This window comes from Capra hircus (assembly GCF_001704415.2).
Source record: "Capra hircus breed San Clemente chromosome X unlocalized genomic scaffold, ASM170441v1, whole genome shotgun sequence".
Taxonomy (NCBI): Eukaryota; Metazoa; Chordata; class Mammalia; order Artiodactyla; family Bovidae; genus Capra; species Capra hircus.
The window spans coordinates 18,107,187-18,129,925 of NW_017189517.1; the positions used below are offsets into that span (position 1 = coordinate 18,107,187).

At 38.9% G+C, this 22,739-nt stretch overlaps 1 protein-coding gene and 1 pseudogene across 1 annotated transcript in view; one reads left to right on the forward strand and one right to left on the reverse strand.

Moving 5' to 3' along the window:
* LOC102185904 overlaps positions 1–15,521 on the forward strand; it is a 34,259-nt pseudogene extending 18,738 nt beyond the window's left edge.
* Positions 1–22,739, reverse strand: part of TENM1 (teneurin transmembrane protein 1) — a 986,510-nt gene that overhangs the window by 879,307 nt on the left and 84,464 nt on the right. The gene's annotated exons all lie outside the window — the stretch shown is intronic.

Below are 22,739 nucleotides of genomic sequence, written 5' to 3' on the forward strand. Positions count from 1 at the left end.
GGGAAGTCTTAAAGGGAATTTGGTTAGACATACCCTTGAAAAGATTCTATACCTGTCTAGATCTTCTCAGTCGAGAGGGCACTGCCCCTCTTTCAGGTCTTAGCCCCTATTTCAGGTCTTATTACACCTTATTAAGTTGTCAGATCAAGTTCATAATGTCCCATCTCAGTGCCCAGTCACCAAGAGATAAGGGTGAGAGGTGATCTTGCAAGATTATGTCCTGGAGATGTAAAATGAAGCCAAAATAGTGAGGAAATTTCTGCTGGAGTATAGGAAACAAACTAAGAATAGTCATGGTGAAAATAGTTCTAATCTGAAGTGATTTTTAAATCCCATATTTGGACTCTCAATAAATTATTCTCGTTGAGGCAGCAGACTTGACATTGCACACATATTTTCCTATGTAATCAAAAATGCTTACAACTCTAATGCAAAAGTTGTGTGTGTGTTGAACTTGAAAACAAGTGAAAGTCTTTCAGTTGTATCCAACTCTTTGTGACCCCACGCACTATACAGTTCATGGAATTCTCCAGGCCAGAATACTGGAGTGAGTAGGCATTCCCTTCCCCAGGGGATCTTCCCAACCCAGGGATTGAACCCAGGTCTCCCGCATTGCAGGCAGATTCTTTACCAGCTGAACCACCAGGGAAACCCATTTTTTAAAAATCCAATTATAAGGATTTTCCTTTTTAGTTCTTATGGGCTTTTCTTAGATTCTCCCAGCTCTGGTAATTTTCTTTTTGATGGAAATATTATAAAATGGTCAGTTCACTTCAGTTCAGTCGCTCAGTCGTGTCCGACTCTTTGCGACCCCATGAACTGCAGCACGCCAGGCCTCCCTGTCCATCACCATCTCCCAGAGTTCACTCAGACTCATGTCCATCGAGTCCGTGATGCCATCCAGCCATCTCATCCTCTGTCGTCCCCTTCTCCTCCTGCTCCCCATCCCTCCCAGCACCAAAGTCTTTTCCAATGAGTCAGCTCTTCGCATGAGACGGCCAAAGTACTGGAGTTTCAGCTTTAACATCATTCCTTCCAAAGAAATCCCAGGGCTGATCTCCTTCAGAATGGACTGGTTGGATCTCCTTGCAGTCCAAGGGACTCTCAAGAGTCTTCTCCAATACCACACTTCAAAAGCATCAATTCTTTGGTGCTCAGCCTTCTTCACAGTCCAACTCTCACATCCATACATGACCACAGGAAAAACCATAGCCTTGACTAGACGGACCTTAGTTGGCAAAGTAATGTCTCTGCTTTTGAATATACTATCTAGATTGGTCATAACTTTTCTTCCAAGGAGTAAGTGTCTTTTAATTTCATGGCTGCAGTCACCACCTGCAGTGATTTTGGAGCCCAGGAAATAGATGGGGAAACAGTAGAAACAGTGTCAGACCTTATAAAATGGTACCCCAAGTAAATTTGGTTTCAATATTACAAATTCATCATGAAAGCTGTGAACATTACGAGTCCCATTTTGTTCTCATTTGGAGCTAACATCTCAGGTCTTAATGATATCTCAGTATATAATCAAGTATCTTGGTTCCCATGCTGACTAGTGTTTGACATTCTCTTTGGCCCCCAACCTGATTGTTCACATTTTTAGGACTCCGTTTTTATTATAACCCTCTAGATATTTTTGACAATCCCAAGAAAAAGCTAATCAAATTGCCAAAAAACTGTGATTTTAAGAGAAATAGCTCTTCTAAACTTGAGAGCAAAATGAAATATCATATAGAGTGGTTCCATAAAGTATCTTTCCATAATTCAACCATCGAATTTCCAGAGTTAGGGAGATCAATCTTGCTTGCTTACTGTAAAATTAAGACTTACAGCCAGAAGCCTAAGATGTACATTAAAAAATACAAATAAACCAGCAATTTTAATTAAGCCAGTTCATTCATGTTCATTTACAAGGGCTGAAGTGTAAAGAGAAGGTAAGTGGTGGAGTCACCTAGGTTCGAATCATGAATCTGCCACTTAGCAGCTCTGTCCCTTGACTAAGTTACTTAAACTATTTAAGGGTCAGTGACATCCTTTCATCTGTAAAGAGGGCTTTATATTTCCTCCTCCCAGTGTTTTTGTGCAAAGGAAATGGGATGATATTTGGAAAAATCTTGCAGCAATTCCTGGCACGTTGTAGGAGGTCTATAAGTCTGAGTTCAATTGCTCTTTCCCAGTTACTTCCTAAACTTTTCCTTACGACCAACAACTCTGAAAGGGGAGTGATTTACATGTAGCACATCACTGATTACAGAAGTCTAGGGAAACTAAGATCTATCTCTAACTCCATCCTTCATTTAAAATGTTGTCAAATGTCCTTCACAAAATCCCGGACCTCCTTTTGCCCCATTTGTCACTGTATAGCTGAAGTCTGCTCTTCATCAATAAGAACTTCTTTACCCACCTCAAAGGTCCAATTTCCTCCATCTCAACCACATCAACCCACTAAAGGAAACAGCCAGTTTCTTCATATTAAAAGAGGTTTTTCATTGGTAAATAGAAAAGCAAACAGTATACTCACAATTGGATGACTTAATTGGGTGACTAATCTAGAACTATCCCAAGGATGAAACAACTAGAAAAAATAAAAGAGAAAAGTCTTCCTAAAAGTTTTTATTTTAGTTGTCAGAAACCTAAACACAACACTGTGTTGGAAGAATTAATAGCTGTTTTCTAGCAAGAACTACAGACTAACCTTAATGAATTCATCTGTCTGTAACAATGACAAAGAAACTATATTATTCATCTTCCACATCGAATCCTTAAAAAAAAAATCCTCTTGGCTCTATTTCCAAGATATTTACCACATTTGATGTTCATTTCCCTACAGTTTATATACAGTTATATTTTCCTGGGGGCACTTTCTATGAGCTTTAATTTGATAATCTTTGACATAGAATAAGCCCTACCTTGTAGGGTTGGTTTGATGACTAAACTAGATTGCATAGATGGCAACATTTGTGAGCACAGTACAAACAGAAGGAGTTACTTTTAACAAGAAGGCAGTTTGGTGCCCATAGTGTCTAGGAAAGGGGAATTAGAGAGTTCTGCAGGCAATATGATCCCCACTCTGGTGGAAAGGAAGACAAATCCTTACTGCACCAGACAGCTTTTCTAAGGGCTCAGAGCCCCACACGTAGTCTCTGTGCCTTGGACACATGGAGAAGTCTCAGTCTCTAGCACCTTTTTCAAAACTCCTTCTTGGACACCCAAAGCGTCCATCATCCTGCTGTCTCCTCGTGAAGCACAGGCTGAAATGATGGATGCTGTCCGCAGAGTCTGTGCTGTGAATTCCCTCCGAGGTGGACACCCTCCTGGGGACACTGCCCTACCTGGCACTGGACACACCCGCACCCATGGTTGTACGAAGGTCTGTCTCTGTCTTGAGATGCTGCTACAAGAGATGGCACTGATCCACTCCAGGAAGACTCTTGTTTTCCATCTTGGAGGGGGTGTCTTTCTGATCTGACCCCCCCAGTTCCAGCTGTGCCCCTCTGTTAAGAATGATGAGGATTTCGCACTCAGAGACGGGGCAGAGGGAGGTGAAACTGGGGAGGGGCAGTGACAGCACAGAATGGATGGTTCTAGACCACCCGAGATCCAAGCATTCCCCTGGGACAGGGAAAACTGGGCGTCATTCACTCTAGAAAGAAGCAGGACGAGGGACACACGGGCCCCAAAGGCAAACTGCAGAAGCCAACTGGTAAAGCCAGCAGGGACTTGCCACTGTTCTTGGAACACAATACAAGCTGCGAATCCTGGCCCATGAGGCCCTGAGTGACCCAGACTCCACCTGCTTCTCCAGCATCACCTCATACACTCACCACCCCCACCCCATCACTAGCTCGGCCCACAGTGACCTTCTTTATGTTTTTTAGATTTGCTAACTTGTTCCCAGCCTGGAGTCTGTGCACTTGCTCTTCCTCCCATCTGGGACACTCTTCTCCTGTATCTTTGCCTGGCTACCACTCAGGTTTCAGCCCAAATGTCACCTCAGGGAGGTGACAATCTTAGTTGATGTTTCACAACTCTCCAATACTACCACCACCAAATCACTCTATCCTGTCATCTTCTATTGTCTTCAGTTCAGTTCAGTTCAGTCACTCAGTCATGTCGGAGTCTTTGCAACCCCATGGACACAGCACGCCAAGCCTCCCTGTCTATCAACAACTTCCAGAGTTTACCCAAACTCAGGTCCATTGAGTCAGTGATGCCATCCAACCATCTCATCCTCTGTTGTCCCCTTCTCCTCCTGCCTTCAATCTTTCCCAACATCAGGGTCTTTTCAAATGAGTCAGTTCTTCGCAAGAGGTAGCCAAACGATTGGAGCTTCAGCTTCAGCATCAGCCCTTCCAATGAATATTCAGGACTGATTTCCTTTAGGATAGACTGGTTGGATCTTCTGGCAGTCCAAGGGACTCTCAAGAGTCTTCTCCAACACCACAGTTCAAAAGCATTAATTCTTTGGTGCTCAGCTTTCTTTATAGTCCAACTCTCACATCCATACATGACTACTGGAAAATCCATAGCTTTGACTACACAACACTTCGTTGGAAAAGTAATGTTTCTGCTTTTTAATATGCTATTTAGATTGGTCATAACTTTCCCTTCCAAGGAACAAGTGTCTTTGAATTTCATGGCTGCAGTCACCATCTGAAGTGATTTTGGAGCCCCCCAAAATAAAGTCTGTCAGTGTTTCCATTGCTTCCCCATCTATTTGCCATGAAGTGATGGGACCAGATGCCATGATCTTAGTTTTCTGAATGTCGAGTTTTAAGCCAACTTTTTCACTCTCCTCTTTCACTTTCATCAAGAGGCTCTTAATTCTTCTTCACTTTCTGCCATAAGGGTGGTGTCATCTGCATATCAGAGGTTATTGATATTTCTCCCAGCAATCTTGATTCCAGCTTGTGCTTCATGCAGCCTGGCATTTCTCATGGTGTACTCTGCATATAAGTTAAATAAGCAGGGTGACAATATACAGCCTTGATGTACTCCTTTTCCTATTTGGAACCAGTCTGTTGTTACATGTACAGTTCTAACTGTTGCTTCCTGACCTGCATACAGATTTCTCAAGAGGTAGGTCAGGTGGTCTGGTATTCCCATCTCTTTCAGAATTTTCCACAGTTTGTGGTGATCCACACAGTCAAAGGCTTTGGCATAGTCAATAAAGCAGAAATAGATGTTTTTCTGGAACTCTCTTGCTTTTTCCATGATCCAGTAGATGTTGGCAATTTGATCTCTGGTTCCTCTGCCTTCTCTAAAACCAGCTGGAACATCTGGAAGTCCACGGTTCACATATTGCTGAAGCCTGGCTTGCAGAATTTTGAGCATTACTTTACTAGCATGTGAGATGAGTGCAATTGTGCAGTAGTCTGAGCATTCTTTTGCATTGCCTTTCTTTGGGACTGGAATGAAAACTGACCTTTTCCAGTCCTGTGGCCATTGCTGAATTTTCCAAATTTGCTGACATATTGAGTGCAGCACTCTCACAGCATAATCTTTCAGGATTTGAAATAGCTCAACTGGAGTTTCATCACCTCCACTAGCTTTGTTCGTAGTGATGCTTCCTAAGGGCCACTTGACTTCGCATTCCAGGATATCTGGTTCTAGGTGAGTGATCACACCATCATGATTATCTGGGTCGTGAAGATCTTTTTTGTACAGTTCTTCTGTGTATTCTTGCCACCTCTTCTTAATATCTTCTGCTTCTTTTAGGTCCCTACCTTTTCTGTCCTTTATTGAGCCAATCTTTGCATGAACATCCCTCGGTATCTCTAATTTTCTTGAAGATCTCTCCAATCCTTCCCATCCTATTGTTTTCCTCTATTTCTTTGCATTTATCACTGAGGAAGGCTTTCTTATCTCTCCTTGCTATTCTTTGGAACTCTGCATTCAAATGGATATGTCTTTCCTTTTCTCCTTTGCTTTTCACTTCTATTGTCTACATGACACTAATCTAAAATTATCTCACTTACCTATGCTTTGTTTGTCTATTATGTATTTGTCTCATTACAGGAGGTATAGTCAGGTTACTTGTCAGTTTTGTTCCCCACGACATCCCTAATGCTGAGTGTAGTAGTATAGTACCTGACACATAGCAGGTACCCAATACACAAGTGTTACATTTTGAATGATTTAATGAATATTTTCGGACATGAGAAATGGCAATTTGTAAAAATATTTGGGATTTTAAGGAAGGAAACAATCTTCACTAAGATGCAAAATACCACTGGGTGTAGAAATATCTGGTTTATGAACTGTGGTAAAAACGGGTAGTAGGAATAGGGAGAAGGGGAAGGAGCTCTGAAATGCCAATGTTAACACTCTGCTTGCCATAACTCTGCTGATAGTTCAGACAGAATGATAGGTAGAAAACTAGCTTGGGCATCAGCACAACTACATGCTTTACAAATGGACTTTACATCAGTTAATTCTCTATTACTAAAGATTACTGTTGTAGGTTGGGTCATGGTCCTACATTTAATTAATCTGAGGTTAAAGATCTGCATGGCTGGATGTACCAATTTAGAGTAATCAAGTATTGATTGTGTCTTTTACCAACAATTAAATAACAATAGTCAGCTTTTATTTGGTGCCCTGAGTCTTCTCAAATCCCAGAATAATCAGTGAATAGTTCATTTAAGCAGTAGCAGTGTGAGGCATAGTTGAAATATTATTCCTAAATTTTAAAACAAAAACTCAGTTTGGTCAATATCTTATAATAACCTATAATGAAAAATAATTTTAAAAGAATATATATATGTATGCATATAGCTGAATCAATTTGCTGTACATCAGAAACTAACACAATATTGTAAATCAACTCTCCTTCAATTAAAAAAAGAACTGTTTGTCATTTATTACAATCAGAAGTTTTCTTCAGAATGTGAAAGCTCAAATTGGAAGATTTCTCTCTGCCCTAATTAGTTCTATCATACACCAAGCCTGAGAATCTTTGCTTAACAAAGCACAAAATTTGTACTTTGGGAAATGACTATATTTCCAACTTTAAATGAGGGAAATAGCCCAACTCTTGGTATGGATGGAGATATTGACACCTTCTCCTCAGTTCCACTGCTCCCAATACACAGCTCTCACTGAAAGCCCCTTATTTATGGTTTCTCACAGTCCTGTCTCTAAAACCATCCAGTGTACCAGGACAATCCAATGTAATGAATTCACACTCTGCACAAGGCTTTCTGCTAAATGCTTGCAGAAATTACTCAGGACAGTCTCTGTCTTCAAGTAGTTGATAATCCAACAGGCATCAGAGAGATTACAAAAAAAGTCTCTATATAACACTAGGAAGTTTATGCTAGTTAGCAAGGAATATGTTAAAAATTTTCCAAGGAAGGGACAATCTATTCTTGATGCTCTGCTCTTTTACTTTTATACATTCTCCCTGGGTAATTATATTCATGACTCAACTTCTATTATTGTCAACATGGTGATTGATTCCAGATCTGTCTATCCAGTCCAGATCTCGCCATCTGTATTTGTAAATCTCTAGTGAACAGCTTCAATCTACTGGAAGATCCTGAAGTTTATGAAACATCCAAATTCAAATTCATTAACGCCTCTCACTCTTCTCCTTCCTAAATTCTCCATGTCCACAAATGGGTTAACCATGTTCCCAAAACCACATCTCCCCAGCCAGAAACCTTAGAATCACCCTCTATGCCTCACTCTGGTTTATCCCTCAACATCAGGCCCCAACAACACTATCTTTCTACCTCACAGGATGCCTCAGAGGATGCAACTCCCTCTGCTCTACATCTATGTTGCTACCATCAATGCCTCGTACATTCATGTTCATGAACTCGGTGGTTATTCACACCTGGATTTCAGTCTTAGCTTTGCCTTTTCAGTTGGTGACCTTGGGCAACTACTTACTTTCTGCCTCAGTTTCCTCAATGAAAAAATGGGAATAATGATATTCCTTATATGTCACATGGCTGATAGAAATCTTTGGAAAAAGCAATGTATATATAGCACTTTACAGAGCACCTAATACATAGTAGGTGTTCAATAAATTATTATTGCAATTATTATCGTAATATAAGAACCACAGACTGACTCTGATCTACCTTCAGAGCCTCATTTCTCATTTTCCACTCAATCTTTGCCCCAGTTCTATACTGAAGCCTCATCAGATTTTGTATGATTCCCTGAACCCATGGAATCCTTTCACATCCTCTATCCCACTGTATTTTCTGTTCCCTCTGTCTCAAATGTTCTCCGTGTCTTACCTTTATTCAACACCAGTCCTTCCAATGAACACCCAGGACTTATCTCCTTTAGGAAGGACTGGTTGGATCTCCTTGCAGTCCAAGGGACTCTCAAGAGTCTTCTCCAATACCACAGTTCAAATGCATCAATTCTTCGGTGTTCAGCTTTCTTCACAGTCCAACTCTCACATCCATACATGACCACTGGAAAAACCATAGCCTTGACTAGATGGACCTTTGTTGGCAAAGTAATGCCTCTGCTTTTTAATATGCTATCTATGTTGGTCATAACTTTCCTTCCAAGGAGTAAGTTTCTTTTAATTCCATGGCTGCAATCACCATCTGCAGTGATTTTGGTGCCCCCAAAAAATAGTCAGCCACTGTTTCCACTGTTTCCCCATCTATTTGCCATGAAGTGATGGGACTGGATGCCATGCTCAGCACTATATCATATTACAATTTTTTAAAATTATCTGTTTTCAAGTCTGTTTCCTATTTGTGATGAACTCTCAGGTCACTTTGGTCCTCATTGCTAAGGTAATATCTTACACAGAGTTGATGTGCAGTAACTGGTCTTTTAAAGAAATATTTCCTAGCTGAGATAACCTGGGCACACTTCATTGAAGGATATTTTAATGAGAAAAGGGAGCAGAATGAAAAAGACAATTTTTTTCTCAATCCTGTCATCTCCTCTCTGAAATGCTATCAGAACTTCCATCATCACACTACCATCCACCCCTACAAGACCAAACCTCCCTACTCTTAAACAACAAGCCCTCTGACAGACTGAAGAAACCCTGGTGTCCACTAATTGAACTTGAGTGAAATATTCATGTAGTGGTAGGAAGGAAACAGCTGGGTTCAGATTGTAGAGGACCTTGAATTTTGAATTTGAAGTTTGGACTTCACCCAGTAGATAATAAGGCACCACTGGACGCTGTGTGGCAGGGTATACCATGGTCCAAAAGGTATTTTTAGGAGATTCCCATGGATGGGATCTTCCCTGGACTTCCCTGGTTGCTTAAATGGTAAAGCATCTGCTTACAATGTGGGAGACCTGGGTTCAATCCCTGAGTTGGGAAGATTTCCTGGAGAAGGAAATGGCAACCCCCTCCAGTATTCTTGCCTGGAAAATCCCATGGACAGAGAAGCCTGGTAGGCTACAGTCCATGGGGTTGCAAAGAGTCGGACATGACTGAGCAACTTCACTTTCATTTTCATGGATGGGATGTACAGAAAGAAGTGTATTAAAGAATAAAGTCAATTCTTAGAGGGACAGAAGAGAAGAAAGGGACCAACATTTGAGAGAAATATCTATGTGGCAGTCATTACTGTAAAAGCACTTCATATATATATATGTATATGTATACATATATATATATAAAATCTTATTCAATCCTAGAAATAATAATAAATCCACCATGAAGTACTATCACTAATTCTAAATTGAGGAAGTAATGGTTTAGGGTGGTAAAAGAACTTGCAAAAGTAAAAAGGTGGTAAATAGAAGAGCTGGGACTCCAATTCTAGTCTGCTTGATGTTAAAGTCTAGACTGGATATTCTTAACTTATTTATGTACCCTGGAAGCACTTGAGGACAGAAATTCAACAAAATTAAAAAACAACCTATGGAATGGGAGAAGGTATTTTCAAACCATCTATTTGATAAGGGGTTAGTATCCTACATATATTTATATGTAAATATATATAATTTATATTTAACATATAAATTATATATATATATGAAAAGTTAAAAGCATTAGTCACTAAGTCTTGTCCAACTCTTTGCGACCCCATGGACTATAGCCCACCAGGCTCCTCTGTCCACAGAATTCTCCAGGCAAGAATATTGGAGTTGGTTGCCATTCCCTTCTCCAGGGGGTCTTCCTAACCCAGGGATTGAACCCAGGTCTCCCACATTGCAGGCAGACTCTTTACCGACTTGGCCACCAGGGAAGACCTATATATGTAAATATATAAAATTTATATCTAACATAAAAATTATATATATATATAACTCATACAATTGACTAGCAAAAAGTGTCTGAAAAAAAATCTGAGTATAAACATTTCTTCAAAGAAGACATACAAATGGCTGACAGTTACATGAAAAAGTGCTCAGTGTCACTAATCATCAGGGAAATCTGAAGCTAAATCACATTAAGATACCACCTCATACTTCTTAGGAAGACTATTAGCAAAAACGGCAAGGGATAAGTACTGACGAGGATACAGAGAGAACTAACAGAACCCTGGTACTCTGTTGCTAGGAATGTAAATTGGCACAACCATTTTTGAAGATAGTATGAAGGTTCCTCAAAATATTAAAATAGAACTACTTTATGATCTGGCAATCCTACTTCTGGGTATAAATCCAAAGAAGAGAAATCCAGATCTCAAAGAGATGTCTACACTCCTGTTCTGTGCTGTGCTTAAGCCACTCAGAGGTGTCTGACTCTGCGACCCCATGGACTGTAGGCACCTCTGTCCATGGGGATACTCCAGGCAAGAATAGTGAAGTGGGTTGCCATTCCGTTCTCCAGGGGATCTTCCCAACCCAGGGATCGAACCTGGGTCTCCCGCATTACAGGCAGATTCTTTACCATCTGAGCCACCTGGGAAGCACATAGCTACTCTATTGAATATTTGAAATTTGCTTAAAGGGAAGATCTTAAGTATTCTCACAGAAAGGAATGAAGGAAAGGGAGGGAGGGAGGGAAAGTGAGAGGGAGGGAGGAAGGAACAAAGGAAGGAATGACAGGGAAAATGGCAGCTTTGTGAGGTGGTAAGTATGTTAATAACTTGACTGTGCTATTTCACAGTGCAGGCATATATCAAAACATCAACGTGTACACCTTAAATATATAGAATTTTTAATTTGTCAATTATCCCTCAAAGCAAACTCTCCAAAAACCTCATTCTAAGTGAAAGAAGTCATATACAGAAGAGTAAATGATGCTTTTGAACTGTGGTATTGGAGAAGACTCTTGAGAGTCCCTTGGACTGAAAGGTGATCCAACCAGCCAATCCTAAAGGAAATCAGTACTGAGTATGCACTGAAAGGACTGATGCTGAAGCTGAAACTCCAATCCTTTGGCCACCTGATGCGAAGAACTGACTCACTGGAAAAGACCCTGATGCTGGGAAAGATTGAAGGCAGGAGGAGAAGGGGACGACAGAGGATGAGATGGTTGGATGACATCACCAGCTCAATGGACATGAGTTTGAGCAAGCTCCAGGAGTTGGTGATGGACAAGGAAGCCTGGTATGCTGCAGTCCATGGGGTCGCAAAGAGTCAGACACGACTGGGCTACTGAACTGAACTGAAATACTATACAATGTCACTAACATTAAATTCTACAAAAGGTAAATTTAATCTATGGTGACAGAAAGCAGATCAATGATTCCCAGATCAATGAGATTGGGGATAGGACAGAATTGACCAGGAATGGGAAAAAAAAAAAATCTATGTTAAGGGGTTATGGAAACATCCTCAGTCTTGAATAGTGGTGGTGATTTTTACGGGTTATGTATTTGTGAAAAGTCACTAATGCATGTACTTAAAATGGGTGAATTTTATTATATGTAATTATACCTAAATAAAGTTGATTTAAGAAGAAACAAAAAATGTCTTTCAGTTCCCTCAAAATTTGTTGCACAAATTTTCAAATTTAAATTTAGTAGTTCATTAGAAGAAATGCCAGGAGAGTTACTTATAAGAGAAAAAGGATTATGTGAAAATATCATCATATTTATTTAGAAATATTCAGGTTTTATAAATGCACACTTATTTGGTATCTCAGAATCAACAATTTTATCATTTAGTACCTTTTTCTTTTTATGGTAATGGATCTAATACATTCTATTCACATTTTATTCTGTATATCCAAAGCAGAACATAAAGAGCATCTGATCCAAGACAAGTTTAATCATCTAAGTGTCCAATGTACTTGTTAGGGTGCTTTGACTTTAAGGTAAGAAATGCAGAATGCTTTCCAAGTTTGTTAATTAATAGCATCCCTAGACAAATATCTTCTTACTGCTGTGCCTGATTGCTAAATCTCTCTGCTTCAAGGCAACAGATGGCTTAAATTCTCCCAGAATTAAAAAGGAAATAATCTAGAATTCCTTTTGATTCAAGGGACTAAATTTAATCAGGTTATCCTATAAGTTACAAATATCCTAGAAATAATGAAGATGATCAAAATGGAAATGAATGGTTGTTATCTTCTAATCGTGTGAGTAGTGTGTAATAGTCTTTATAGTACCAGTTGATGAAATACTGCTGCCATAAAATCAGCATGTACTAAACCCAACCAGAGCCTCCAACAGTCTCTCTTCATGAACTTTTTCTTATGACAGCAATCTTCCTCTCTGGGCTTAGAAGATAATACAGATTGCAGAGTTCCTTGAGCAGTCTTTAATAAGTCTGGTTCAAAAGTAAGAGTAACAAAACTCTTTACTAGAAATTTCATCTTAAGGTTCATTTGGTTCAGAGAACTTTTTTGGACTGATCCAGATAATATGAGTTCTATGCACTAACACTATTTAAATATCAGTCTAAGCAATATTAAAATTTTTTTCTTCTTTACAATAAGTTGTATGTCAGCATGTCTTATGGTTCCCTCTAGATTGAAAGCCATCAAAGACAGGAATCAAAATGCCTGCATCCATTATATTATAAAAACACACTGCTCATAGATCCTCATCAAATGCTTAATTACTGACACTATCTGAACATCTGCCTGTTGTATGGGATAGGCCAGACCAATGTGGCCTTATAAAGTAGAGCCTGTTCCATATTGGTATTTTCTTTTCTCTTTATTAAAGTATTTAAGTACTGATTTACAATGTTGTGTTAGTTTCAGGTGTACAGCAGAGTGATTCAGTTATATATATATATATATATATACATATTAATATTTCCTATTGTCATTCTACTCACTCAAATCTTTGTCTATTACTATATAACTAAAGTCAGGCAGGCTGCTTGCAAAAAAAGGGCCTGTTTTTTTTCTTTTTTAAACACAAATATCTCTCCGAATCGCTGTATCTCTTCCCAATGTTCTGGCCTTTCCACTGCATTTTCTAAGAAATTCTCTTTGCATAGAGATTAATTTTTAGTTTGAAAGCACATTTTAATATTCTTTATTATTTCACAGAAACAGGAAATCAAAATTTCTAAAAAATCAAGGAAAATGATTCTCAGCATCTTATACCAACTGCATACATCATTCTCTACTCTATCCCTACTCACGAACATACACACATACAGACAAAATCCCAATCTGTAGCACAACTATCTAACACTTGATATTTTGGTAGAGAGAGGAGACAAGTATACTAAAAAGAAAGGAAGAGCGTACATTATACTTTAATAATGTGACAAGGACTAAGCAACAAAATTATTAAATATTCGGGTTATGTAAAGCAGTCATCCTCAGCCTATCTTTGAGCCTCACCCCACCCCTGATCTATATCCCAGGTGTATGAGATGACAAGAAGCTTGGAAATGGAGTAAAAGATGAGGTTGGCCTTAGGCACCATCTGGCATCCACATGACATAAAACTAGGAGCCACATGGTTATCACACATGCTTTTCTCACAAAGGAGTATCAGTCATAATTCATTTTGTTTGCTGGCCACCATTTCAAATTATATGATCTCTCACAGTTACAATGGTCATACTTAATCTCTAGTGATATACAGACTTAGCCTTGTTATCATAGAATTTGTCCTGTTTTCCAGTAGAAAATGGTTTTTAAATGGCTATTTGTTTTTGGTAGGTTTCTTGATTTTGCTAACCCCATAAGACACGGGGGATGATGGATGAGAATAATTCTTCTAACAGTTTCCACAGTGATATACATACATTATGCACTCTTATAATGATGATTTTGGAAGATAAAAATCACCCGTCCCCTCGGAGGCTAACTCAATTGTATGCATTTTAAAACTAGTTCTCTTTTTTATGACTATAAAAGTAATGCATTTCAATGAAAAAAAAAATCAAACAATTTAAATATGAGTAAAACTGGGAGAGAAAGAACCATGCAGTCTGGGTGGTAGAGAGACAACTAGGTTCAAGAATATCTGAGACGGATTCTTTGTGCTGGGTTAAGGAGGAGCCAGACAGGGACTGAAGCAACCAATGCAATCAAAATACTGCTTCAGCGGGCGACGTGGAACTGGTGCAGAAGGGCGTTCGTTACAGTGATGCCTGAAACATAGGACAAAGGGAGTGGTGGTCGAAGACGGGGAAGAGCCCAAGACCGAGCCAGAGGCCAAGAAGGGTAAGGCAGGAGCGAAAAAGAGGTGGCAGGAGAGGGCGCAGTTCTGTATGAAGACCCCCCCAGATCAGAAAACCTCACCCAGTGGCAAATCAGCCACACTCAAGTTCTGCTCGTGGAATGTGGATGGGCTTCAAACCTGGATTAAGAAGAAATGTTTAGATTGGGTAAAGGAAGAAGCCCCAGATATCCTGTGCCTCCAAGAGACCAAATGTTCAGAGAACAAACTACCAGTTGAACTTCAAGAGCTGTCTGGGTTATCCCATCAGTACTGGTCAGCTCCTTCAGACAAGGAAGGGTACAGTGGTGTGGGCCTCCTCTCCTGTCAGCGCCCACTCAAAATCTCCTATGGCATTGGTGAGGAACAACATGATCAGGAAGGCCGAGTGATTGTGGCTGAATATGATGCATTTGTGCTCGTGACAGCCTATGTGCCTAATGCAGGAGGAGGTCTGGTGCGCCTGAAGTACCGCCAGCACTGGGATGAAGCCTTTTGCAAATTTCTGAAGGGTTTGGCATCCCACAAGCCCCTTGTACTCTGTGGGGACCTCAACATGGCTCATGAAGAAATTGCCCTTCACAACCCAAAGGGAAATAGAAAGAATGCTGGCTTCACTCCACAAGAGCAGCAAGGCTTCGGGAAACTGCTGCAGGCTGTGCCACTCAATGACAGTTTCCGGCACCTCTACCCCGACATGGCCTACGCCTACACCTTTTGGACCTCTGATGAATGCACGATCCTAAAACGTTGGTTGGTGCCTTGATTATTTTCAGTTATCTCAGTCTCTGTTGCCTGAATTGTGTGGCAGCAAAATCCGTTCCAAGGCTCTGGGCAGTGACCACTGTCCCAATACCTTATACCCAGCCCTATGACACCTCTCCCAAATCACACTGAGCCTGGGAAATAAGCCCACCCTCCAAGCTAGCCCACCAAGCTAGCTTTAAACTTCTTACCCCCAAACTTCTTTAATAACTGCTCTCTAGAGAAATCTGCACTGTATTTCCCTTCTAAACTACGGAATCCTTTACCCAGGCTTCTAATAACAGATGTTAAGTTCTCAAGGAAGGTGTTTGTGTAGGGGTAGTGCTTTTTTTCTTTCTTTTTTTTTACATTAAAAAAAGCTATTGATATTTCCTTTGAACTGTCCATATGAAAATAAAGAGCCATAGTTAAAAAAATCTGCTATGATATACAACCCATGGAAGGAAAAAACAGTGATTTCATATTTGAAGGGATTATTTGGATATGGTTATGTCAATATGCTTCCGTCAAAATAGTCATGTCAGGCAGTCATATCAAAACATTCTGCTTTGAGATGGAAACTAGTGAAACACAGGAGGGAAAGTCTGGGTAAGACATGGTAAAGGAGGCATGTTCTTGAGAGGTCTATGTCATTTTGATCAATGTTGGTGAAGCTAGCAAAAGGATATGATAAGCAGCTGCAATGTAATTGAGATTTCATTCATTTTAAAAATCAAATTTTACATCAGATTTTAAAACATTCATAAATCTTATTTCAAAATATTGAGTTATATGCAAAAATATTAATTGATTTTATAACAGATAACTACTCATTGCTAGACACTGTTCATTACTCTTTATGTATATTACATCATGCAATTATCATAGGAGCCCAGAGTAGTAGTTACTATCCCATTTCACAGTTAATAAAGGAAAACTATGGGCTCAGAGAGGTTACAGAATTACAAGGTCATGCATGCATGCTAAGTCACTTTAGTTGTGCCTGACTCTTTGTGACACTATGGACTGCCAGGCTACTCTGTCCATGGGATTCTCCAGGCAAGAATACTCGAATGGATTGCCATGCCCTCCTCCAGAGGATCTTCCTGACCCAGAGATAGAATCCCATCTCTTATGTCTCCTGCATTGGCAAACAGGTTCTTTACCACTAATGCCACCTGAGGGGGTGGGGGGTGGGCTTCCCTGGTGGCTCAGATGGTAAACAATCTGCCTGCAATGTGGAAGACTTGGTTCGACCCATTGGTTGGAAAGATTCCCTGGAGGAGGACATGGCAACCCACTCCAGTGTTCTTGCCTGGAGACTCCCCATGGACAGAGCAGACAGCAGACTGGTGGGCTACAGTCCATGGGGTCAGAAAGAGTCGGACACAACTGAGTGATTAAGCACAGTGCACAGCACCACCTGGGAAGCCCTGAACTACAAGGTTATATGGAATTAAAGGGCTATCATAGGTACATAGCGCTGATTCACCTTGTAAAAAAAAAAAAGGAACTTATTTTGATGTACTTTCTCATATAGTCACTATATCTTATAAATACATTTCTAGGTTTAGCCTATTCTTTCTGTAATACTGCAAAAAAAAGTATCATTTAAATTGAAAGTGAAAAAAATAAAAAGGCTTAAACATTCATAAACGATTAGTAGGAACATAACAGGAATATAATTATATTGCAAGATTTCTACACATGTAGAATGATACAATTGCTTTCCATAGTCACTGGCCTTTTTTTTCAGCAGAAATATGTCAATATTAAATCACAGTGAAGTAATTGATTGTATTACAACCTAAAGCTAAAAGTATATTATACAATTAAATATATTTAAGTCCTCTTTTTAAAGCGTAATTTGCACCTGAATATCTTTACCAGTCCCTACACCTAGCAACAGATAGTTCAAATGTGAAGCAATATCATTTTTCAATTTTGGTAGTTGAATTATTTTATATATGAGGTTATGGAAAACAGAAATTGTAGCTTTAAAACCCATAATTTTATGAATGTGTGGGTGCAAATAACTTTATTTTCTTCCATTAAATACTTGTATAGATTGTTCCTATATGAAAATCATTACTATAATTTATAAAATAGCATTAATATAATCAACACAATTCTGTACATTCTGATATTGCTCATGCATTTAATTTATTCCAGCATGTTAAATCAAGCAATTTAACAAACTAAACACATACTTTATCTTGATGAATAGTGTTACACAGATCTACTCCAATGTATTACAATATAACCATTATTATCAAACATATTCTCCACATTTATTTCAAAGCTATGCAATGTAACAGTTAGAACAAGGCAGATGGACATTTGAATATTGGCTCTGCCATGGAGTAGCTGTTATGTCACTGGAGAAGCTCCTTAACATCTCTAAGGTTGAGTTTCTTCCTCTATAAAAATAGGGATAAAAATAACTACCGCACAATGTTGTTGTGAAATTGCTGTTAAATAAGTTTACATACACTGAGTGCCTGAGAGCAGGCACTCAGTGGATGTAAGTATACTTTCTTTCTCAAAATATTACATGACTAATTAGGAGGGGGGGTGGTTCCAAGTATTCATTTAAAATGGCTTATTTCTTTTTTAAAAAATTTATTTCTTTTAATTGGAGGTTAATTACTTTACAATATTGTATTGGTTTTGCCATACATCAACATGTATCTGCCACAGGTATACAGGTGTTCCCCATCCTGAACCCCCCACCCTCCTCCCTCCTCGTACCATCTGTGTTTTAATTTAACTATGCTATATAAGCAACCAGTTCTCAACATTGTTTAAAAGCAGTTAGTGAAAAAAATACATGTTAGCTATTCTTTGTCAATTGTCACAAGAATTTAGTGACATGCTTTGGGGATTGGACTAAAACACCCCGGGTTTTCTTCAAAATGACTATGAATGTGCATGCAGTTGAAGGATGGTAACAATAAAAAAAGGAATGCTGGGTCATTAGGTCCATCTTCTGGCTTTTCCATGGTTTAAAAAGATAGATAAACAATTATTACACAAATCACTTGGGTGCTGTGATGAGAGAATGAGATTAGGAAGGAGCTTTATTACCAGCCTATAAATGTGTCATAAAAGTACAGTCATTTTATTGCTTTTTCTATTTTAAGCAGCTGTCATTTTAGTCATATGTGTTTTCTGCCATCCATGATACATAACTGTGTATTTTCAGTATTTCCAACCAATTAACAGGCCAGGAAAGAAAAAGGCAGAATTTTCTAAGTCCAAACTCAAAGTTTTTAAGAGGCTAATGCAATTTTTTAAAGTTCATTTAAGTAATAAAAAGTCACTTGATTCATGTTTATGTCTCTTAGTCTAACCTAGTGAATTGTAGACATCTTAAAGTGGAAATAATTCCTCAGCCTCTTTTGACAGTTGGTGAATATTTCTGTCTGTGTTCTACATATTAACCAGTGTCTTGACATAAAATATTACTTATTTTAAAGAACTAGGTCAAAATAATCTTTAATTTTTCTTTCAAAAGGACACTTCAAACTCCCACTCAGGGCAAATAACACTGTTAATGATGACCTGTACAATTATAAAACATTTCAGGATAATTCAATCATGTTATTAAAAAGGATGGTTGAGATATTGTAAAAAAAATGTCAAACTGATTATTGAAGTGCAATGCATGATTTTTTACTTGCATTGACTTATATCTCAATAATTCTGAGTAAGAGAGACACATAATCTACCTTAAATAAATATGTTCCTTTGATTATGCCAAGAAATCAACAAAATGACCTCATCAGGTTTGGCTAATAATAGACTAGTGAAGAAATAACTTTAAACAAGTATCCAATACAACCCCTGACAATTTTACACCAAACTCAAAAACATGATTTTTTAAAATTACTATTTAGAAGTTATTTAAAAAGTCTCTTTGGAAGTACAGTCCTCTGATTAACTTTTTAGTGGAGAATTCCTATAAAAATAACCTCTCTTGCTACATCTGAGCCAGTGCTCATCTTATCTGTCCTATGCCCAAATTTCAAGAAAACAAGGGCACTTACAGGGCCAAAAAGGCAGTTTGAGGTTTACCTTATCCAAGACTTTAGATGCCAGAGTGCTTTAACATTGCCCAGCTGTTTCAATTACTTCCACATGTCTTAAATTTCCCCTTCATGGTGACCTTGATGTGCCTGTCTAATGCACAGGTACACTCTCTTGAGTAGGCAGGTTCCTCTCACAGCATAGTTAGTAACTTAGTGGTATAGAATCAATACATCATAAGGATCGTTTGACTCACTTTGGAGGAAGGCAGTTAAACCTGACATCTGTAGTCACGATTACTTTCCAACCAACAGCAATCTTTAAAGCATATCAAAAGGTGTCATTCAAATATTATGGCTACAAATAAATGAATCCCTTTATGAGACTATGAGCCTATATGCCAGTCCCAAAGCATTGCTTTTGTCCCATTTTAAACCCCAAAATACATTTTTTAAATAGTTCAAACTGGCTGTTTCTAAACTTCTATTTTATTGCATACTAAGCCTTCAGAAATAATTATTCATTGAAAACTAATTTATGTGTAATGTGAGTCTAGGAGATTATCACACTTATCTTACCATTTATTTGAAAATACTTTATTCCAGGAAGACTCCTTCTGTGTCACATTTAATTGCCTTTGAAGCTCCTGCCATTTGAATCTGTCTTCTGGAACATGCATTTCATCATTATTTTTTAGCCTTGTTACATCAATCACCACAACTGCTATAGAAGATTTCTGGGCTGTGAAGTGATAATTTGTTCCAGTGGTATTAATGAGGCAAGCAGTGGTCTTGAGGGAGGTGACAGCCCATTGCTTTACAGACAGCACCAGATTAAGGTGCTGGACAATATACGAGGCTTTAAGCATAAACTCTAGAACCTTTGGAGTGTTTTATAACTTTCCTTATCAAAATTAACATAGAAGAGATACTTCTGACACATTATCTACAATGAGCTAGGCATATCTAATCACCAAGGGTGGGGGGAGCATTAATAAGTGTTGCTCAACTTACCTTGAGTTACAGACACATAAGAGAAACTTTGTACTGCTCCCAACTTGAAGGCTCCCTAATGCCTTATAAGCTCTGAATTGGTCTATTTCCATTACCATGGTTGTAATGGCATGTCCCTAGCCACAGAGGAGTCTAATTCCCTGAAGTGCAGCCAATGAAAACTTGTATTTCTGGGAATTAGTTCTCAGAACCAGGAATGCCGATTTGTTGTTGTTTTAATACCATGCCCATGAATACCACCTCTAGGAAGCAGTACATCTGGAAACAACAGATGGTACATGTGGAAATGGGGTGGATGGAGTATTTTAATACCCACACATCTCTAATTCAGTTCTACAAGTCTGACTTCAATGTCTTCTCAGATTATAGAGTGCTTCAGAATTGGTAAGACAGGCCTAATCCATATTATTGTCACTATCAACAGCACCAGATGAAAGCCTAATGTTGTAATGTCATTGTCTATGAACTCTCATTTGACCACATATATATGCACAGGCAACAATCTGGACTTAGCTTTTAATAACAGAACAGGTCAGTCCAGTGTACTTCCTTATCTCTTTACCAACAACCAGAGAACATAAATTTATTTTAAGATGAAACTATTCCAGTGAGCTACTCTCCTTAATATAGGAAGGAAACATTTAAGCTCTTTCACACACTGTCTAAACAGTTTATCTCTCTCCACCTTCAAAAGCTACCAGAACTATTATAGTATTGGATAAATTTCACTTAATATGGTAGGAGAACAGCTTTGCTAGAGAAATACTTCCTTCTTGTGCTTCAAGAAGGCTGAAATAAGATGTTTGAGATATGTTGGCATTTTAAGAAACATACCATCTGAATGGTAGGAAAATAACTTTTAGAAGCTTAGAATTTCATATTCTGTACTTTGTTAGTGCAACTTAGCTAGAATTAGGACAGTATTGTACCATCTATCAAAAGAAAATGAACCCTCAATGTAGAATGAAAGAATTAATATTGTGAAAATGACCATACTACCCAAGGCAATCTACATAACCAATTCAGTTCAGTTCAGTTCAGTCACTCAGTCGTGTCTGACTCTTTGCGACCCTGTGAATCGCAGAATGCCAGGCCTCCCTGTCCATCACCAACTCCCGGAGTTCACCCAAACTCATGCACATCAAGTCGGTGATGCCATCCAGCCATCTCATCCTCTGTCGTGCCCTTCTCCTCCTATCCCCAATCCCTCCCAGCATCAGAGTCTTTTCCAATGAGTCAACTCTTCGCATGAGGTGGCCAAAATATTGGAGTTTCAGCTTTAGCATCAGTCCTTCCAATGAACACCCAGGACTGATCTCCTTTAGGATGGACTGGTTGGATCTCCTTGCAGTCCAAGGGACTCTCAAGAGTCTTCTCCAACACCACAATTCAAAAGCATCAATTCTTCAGCGCTCAGCCTTCTTCACAGTCCAACTCTCACATCCATACATGACAACAGGGAAAACCATAGCCTTGACTAGATGGACCTTTGTTGGCAAAGTAATGTCTCAGCTTTTGAATATGCTATCTAGGTTGGTCATAACTTTCCTTCCAAGGAGTAAGCATCTTTTAATTTCATGGCTGCAATCACCATCTGCAGTGATTTTGGAGCCCCAAAAAATAAAGTCTGACACTGTTTCTGCTGTTTCCCCATCTATTTCCTATGAAGTGATGGGACCAGATGCCACGATCTTCGTTTTCTGAATGTTGATCTTTAAGCCAACTTTTTCACTCTCCTCTTTCACTTTTATCAAGAGGCTTTTTAGTTCCTCTTCACTTTCTGCCATAAGGGTGGTTTCATCTCCATATCTGAGGTTATTTTTCCTCCCAGCAATCTTGATTCCAGATTGTGCTTCTTCCAGCCCAGCGTTTCTCATGATGTACTCTGCATAGAAGTTAAATAAGCAGGGTGACAATATAAACCTTGACGTACTCCTTTTCCTATTCGGATCCAGTTCAATCCCTATCAAAACACCAATGGCATTTTTTCACAGAACTAGAACCAATAATTCTAAAACTTATATGAAAACAGCAATCTTGAGAAAGAAGAAAAGAGCTGTAGGTATCATGCTTCCTGACCTCAGACTATATTGCAAAACTACAGTAATCAAATCACTTTAGTACTGGCATGAAAACAGACACATATGTCAATGGAATAGAATAGAGAGCCAAGAATAAACCCACATTCTTTATGGATGGGTTATGGTGACTTAATCTATAATAAAGGAGATAAGAATATACAATGGAGGAAAAGACACTCTCTTTAATAAGTGGTGTTGGGAAAATTGGACAGCTACATGTAAAAGAATGAAATTAGAGCGTTTTCTTACACCATGTACAAAAATAAACTCAAAATCGATTACAGACCTAAATGAAACCATAAAACTTCCAGAAGAGAACATAGTCAGAACATTCTTTGACATGAATTACAGCA